Genomic DNA, 6,000 nt, shown 5'->3' on the forward strand with positions numbered 1-6,000 from the left:
CAAACAACAACAAAAAAAACACCAAAAACAAATAAAAACAAACAAATAAAAAAATCAACGTAGTGGGGAAAAAAGAATCCAAATGGGTCATCTTATCCATATTTACGTCCACGGGCAGTGGCAGGCCTGTTCATCCTAAATTCCTAAATTCATCCAAATACTGTAACAGACATTTTAAATTCACGCAAATAAGAGCAGACATCTTAAGTTCCTAAATTCATCCAAACACCCAACAGACGTTTTACTGCTGGCGGTGCAGTGTGAATTAATTGCCAAACAAGCCCACATAAAAAGGTCCTCGTCGATGAGCAGCCACTTAGTTATCCGTGATATCATAAATTACTACCAATTCATTTACTCGACAAACAGTGCCGGGCGCTCTGCTGAGCGCTAGATACACACTGGTGAGCACAAACCGATTCCTGCTCTCAAAAAGCTTAGGGTGTGCTCAGGAGGACAGACATTAATCAAATCATCACACAATGGAGTGTGTGATTTCAAAGTCAGATGAAGGCTATAAAGGAATGAAACACATTACGAAAGTAAAAGAATCCGATCTGGACTGGCAAAGGCAATCAGGGAGGACTTCCCTGAGGAAGTGGTATCTGAGCCAAGATCTGCAGAAGTGATGGGGGGAAGGGAACTGGGGAATGGGGGAGGGGAAGGGGAAAGGGGGGCAGACAGCTGAGTGTTCCAGGCCGGGGGAACAGCATATGAAAAGGTAGAAGATAAGCCACACTGTCGAGGAAGTTCAAGTTCAAGGAAGTTCAAGTTCAAGGTAGGCCGGGGTGTCTAAAGCACAGGGAGCTAGAGGTACAGGGACAAGAAAACAATGCCCTATCCCTAACCCTTGGAAAGGTTATGCATCAGGGAGCAAGACGAGGGCCTGCAAAAGGGCCTCCACCTTTTGCACGAGCTCTAAACAATGTAATGAGCGTAAATGAGATTTGCAAACTGTAAAGCACCCTGCACTTTTTCGTGAATACTACTCGGTTCCACTACTTTCTTCCCTAAACACATTTTTTGGCACGGATCCCAAGTGACTGGCCGAAAACAAAGAGTCGAAACAAGAATTCCGGTGCTCTAAATCCGTTGTTTCTGCTCCTATACCCTGCTGCCCAAAGATGTCAGTGTTTGTATCACTTAATGAGCCCGATGTCTAAGTGATATAGACACGATGTCACCGGTGCTTCGTGATGACAATAATTACTCCAATTATTTACTGAGTATTCACTACGTGTCAGGCACTTTTCTGAGCTCTTTTTTTTGGAGACAGAGTCTGGCTCTGTCGCCCGGGCTGGAGTGCCGTGGCGTCAGCCTCGCTCACAGCAACCTCAGACTCCTGGGCTCAAGCGATCCTCCTGCCACGGCCTCCTGAGTAGCTGAGACTACAGGCACGCGCCACCACGCCCAGCTCATTTTTCTTTTTTGTAGAGATGGGATCTTGCTATGTTGTCCAGGCTGGTCTCCAACTCCTGACCTCGAGCGATCCTCCCACCTCGGCCTCCCAGAGTGCTGGGGTGACAGGCATGAGCCACCGCGCCCGGCCTCCAATTATTTATTGAGCATTCGCTGTATGTGTCATGCCCTTTTCTAAGCTCTTTATTTACATGCATTTAATCCTCCATTCTAGAAGGCAGGTTCGGCCACTGTTGATAAGGGGATACCGAGGCCAGGAAGGGCAAAGTAACTTGCACAAATTCGCACGGCTGGCGAAGGTCGTGCTACCCCATAATAACACTATCCAGCTTCCGTCGACAAATCGTGCGTGTGCGCCTGCGCAGACCTAGAACGCTACAGAAAGACAGGAGAGAAAGAGCACAGAATTCACACGCAGAGAATCACATCCACGCATATTTGACGATCAGCGTCGGAAGTTACATCTTTGCCATCCCAGCCTGGCACGGGGCACCTGGGGGCATTCACGAGACTCGGCAAATATCGGATGAATCGAGGAGGGACAGAAGAGGCCGAGACAGGATTTCCATCTGGGCAGTAAAGTGACTTTCTGGGTCCCCCCGCCCCCTGCAAGTCACGTGTTCACCAGCCATTCCCGGGGTGGCCGTATTTTCCCGGACTGTCATTGTCACATCTCGCTGTCACCTGGGCCACACTGCACAGACTGTGGCCTGGAGGTGGGGGGGTGCGACGATGGAAGGGACAAATGCATCAGCTCCGGCCACTCTCCGGCCACCCCGGGCCTGACTCGGCGCCACTGAGCACCGTCCCTCCGCGGCCTCCCCGCGTGTCGCCTGGGTCGCCGCGAGTTCCTCGGTCCCGGCACCCCTGACCGTCCCCGTCTACACCGGCCCCTGCACAGCATCCGGTTTCTTGCATCCAATTCGCCACGCTCCGAAATCGTCTTTGCGGGTTCGCCCCGAACGCCCCCAGTCCGGGGGGGGGGGGAGGGGCAGCTGGTTCTCGGGACGCGCCCACGGCCCCAAAACGACGTAAATCCCCCCAAAACTGCGCCCTCCCGGGCCCCCCAGCTTCCCGCTCCCGTCTCTAACGCCGACGCCGTCTGAAAACCACTGGGGGGGGCTCGCGACGCAGCCTCGACTCCATTGTCCGAGCGGAGAGAGACCCCCGAACCGGCCCCGGGCAGGGAGGCGCGACCCCGGGGTCGGGGGAAGGGGGCGCCCCGAAACTGAGGCCGGAGCCCCCGCCTGGCGTCCCGCGTGCGGAACGCTCTTCTCACGAGACCGCGGATTCCAAACGCCTCATGTCCCTTTACCGCCGCCCCACCGCACTCCCGACTCCCCACCTGGCCGCCAGGTGCGGGGCGCCCCGCCGCGCCCCCCCCCCCGGGTCCCGCCCCCCCCCCCCCCGGGTCCCGCCCCCCCCCCCCGGCCCCTCACGCCGCGCCCCGAGCTCTGCTCCCGCCCCGCCGGGGCCGGCGCCTCCCAGCGGCGCGAGCGCCCCGCCCTCTCGCGCGCGCCAGCCAATCAGCGGAGACCCAGGGGGCGGCGCCACGGAGGCCCGGCCCTCCTAGTGGGCAGCCATTGGCCGGCGCAGCCGTCGCTCACAAGGCCGCGCCTCCCGCCCCGCCCCCGCCTTCCTCCTCTCCCTCGGAGGGAAAAAAAAAACAAAACAAAAAAAAAAAAAAAACGGCGGTTGGGCCGCGGCCGCCGCCAACGGCGATCGGGAAGCGGAGGGGGCCGAGCAGCCGGGGACAGGGGAGGAGGGACGGCAGGAGGGCGCAGGGCGAGGCGGGGAGAGACGGGCGGGCGGCAGGGGCGCGGGGAGGAGCCCGCCCGGCGCCGTCCCCGGCGAGCACAAGATGGCGGCGCTGGCGGGGCGCCAGCTGCGAGGCGGGGCCGCGGCCATCGCCCCCCCCCCCCCCGCCGCCGTCCGCCCCCACCCCCGCGTCGCCGGGCCGGGCAGGGGGGACCGTCGCCTCGCGCGGCCGCGGGCGGGGAGGGGACGGGAGGGGAGCGGCCCGGCCCACTATGCAAAGCGCCGCCGCCGCCGCCCCGTGGCAAAGGTAAAAGGGTCGGGTTCAGCCGCCGTCGCCGCCGCGGCGCCTCCATGTCCGCGCGCCCGGCCCGCCCCCTCCGCGACCGCCGCCGCCGCGACCCCGTTTCCGTTTTACCTCAGGATTTGGCGCCAAAGCGGCCTCGAAGCGGGTCCCGTGTCTGCGGCGCGCGGCCCCCGGCGCGGAGGGCAGGGCGCGCGGGGACGCCGGGCTCCCGGCGACGGCGGCGGCGGCGGCGGGCGACACGCGACAGGCGACGAGACGCCGCCGCGCTGGGAGCGGGGCCGGGCCCGGGGAGGAGGCGCCGCCGGGGTCGCGGGGAAGGGGGCGTTTGTTATTGTTTTTGTCAGTGAAAGGTCAGAGTTCGTGACCCCGGTGCCGCCGCCGCCGCCGCCGCCCGCGCGCTGGGAGGAGGAGGAGGAGGAGGAGGAGGAGGAGGAGGAGGAGGAGGAGGGCGGCGAAGGTTCTTCTTCCTCTTCCCAGCGCCAGCCTCGCCGCGGCGGCGGGGGGGCGGGCGAGCCAGCGATTGGCTGAGGCGCGCGCGCGCACCGGAACGCGCGGCCGCCGCTCGGGCCCTCCGGCCGGCGGGCGGCGGGTGGCGGCGGCGGCGCCGGTGGCCGGGCCCGCCGCGGCCGGCGTGGCGCGGACGCCGGGGTCGTCCGGGGGTCAAGGGCGGCGGGGCTCGGGAGCGCGGGCACGTCATCCGGGCACCGCGCGCCGCCCCTCAGGACACCGCGGCCGCGTTGGCGCCATCGTCCTCCGCCCAGCCGGGTGTCGCCGGTCGGTCGCAGCCGCCGGGCCGCCCGCTCGCTCCCTGCGCGGCGGACTCGGAGGTCGGAAGCGGGCGGCGGTGCATCCGGCGGGCGTCGGAATTTATCGCGCCTTGCTCGCCGCGGCGTCGTTTTTTCCCGGCTTAGCGTTGAAACGTTCCCGAACGTCTCATGTGTGGTTTGTTAAGGGGCGCACGTGCGGGGCCGGGGCCGAGCGCGATTCCACGCCCGCCCTCTCGACAGGTGCACCCGGCTAACAGGTAACGCCCGGGTCTGTGCGAAGCAGCTTCCTGCAGGGTCGTTGGTATTTCTGTAAAAAAAAAAAAAAAAACAACAACAACAAAAAAAAAAAACGGCTTCTCTTGATCCTACGACTCTCGGATTGTAGATTTTCCTTACTTTTTTTTTTTCTTTTATGGTTTTTTTGACTTGCCCCGGAAGGTGCAGCGTTTTTTGTTTTTTTTTCTTTTATGGTTTTTTTGACTTGCCCCGGAAGGTGCAGCGTTTTTGGTTTTTTTTTCTTTTATGGTTTTTTTGACTTGCCCCGGAAGGTGCAGCGTTTTTTGTTTTTTTTTTTCTTTTATGGTTTTTTTGACTTGCCCCGGAAGGTGCAGCGTTTTTTGTTTTTTTTTCTTTTATGGTTTTTTTGACTTGCCCCGGAAGGTGCAGCGTTTTTGTTTTTTTTTTCTTTTATGATTTTTTTGACTTGCCCCGGAAGGTGCAGCCTTCTGTTTTTTTTTTTCTTTTATGGTTTTTTGACTTGCCTCGGAAGGTGCAGCGTTTTTTTTTGTTTGTTTGTTTTGTTTTTCTTTTATGGTTTTTTGACTTGCCCCCGGAAGGTGCAGCGTTTTTTGTTTTTTTTTTTTTCTTTTATGGTTTTTTGACTTGCCCCGGAAGGTGCAGCGTTTTTTTTTTTTTTTCTTTCTTTTATGGTTTTTTGACTTGCCCCGGAAGGTGCAGTCGCTGCTTTCTGCATCCTGGGTGCTCGGAAGCATTTAGGCTGTACTCTGCTGGGTCGCGATGCTTTTTGGGCCACAGATCCTGGACTCGTTGATTTTTGTTTTCCTTCAATTACTAGGAGTAAATACTGACTCCCAAGATGAATGCGTTACTTTCTTTTTTTTTTTTTTTTTAAACCCAGCAATTTGGGCTTTTATCAAGGTGACCCCAGCTTTTAGTATTTTGTCCGTAATCCTATGATGTTTTCTAGGTGATAAGGAATGTTTTTAAACACACCTGTTTCCCCTTCCTCCTTGTTCTCACTTTGCCAAGTGGGGAGAAGAGATGCGTTTGTAATGTGGGAGCCACAGATCTTCAACCTGGGAGTGACCCCAAGAGATGATATGGTCAAATCTTTTGATGGCAGGAAGATGTGCCCTATTTTGTAGGTGAGGTGGGTGAGGAACAGCTCAAGCGATGCACCGACAGCAACTATTTTGATGGTAACTTCTTGCAGAAAACATGTGGTTGTGTACTCTCTTCCACAAATTAATTTTTGAACGTTCAATAATGCTTCTGGAGATAGTGCCAAAATTCCCGCATCAATGAGGTTTTCTTGAAACATTTCAACTGCACTAGATTTTTAAATAAATACGGAACCGTAATTCACGTTTCTGTGATGGCTTGGAGTTGGCTAATTTCTTGCATGCAACACTCAGTAGCTCTGTGAACCCAGCCCTGTTAACTTCCGTTTTCCTGAGGTGCCCGTGTGAGTTAAGTGATCGGCCCAATGTCACAGGTACAATAAGTTAATCT

This window comes from Eulemur rufifrons, chromosome 22 (genome assembly GCF_041146395.1).
Source record: "Eulemur rufifrons isolate Redbay chromosome 22, OSU_ERuf_1, whole genome shotgun sequence".
NCBI classification, from domain to species: Eukaryota; Metazoa; Chordata; class Mammalia; order Primates; family Lemuridae; genus Eulemur; species Eulemur rufifrons.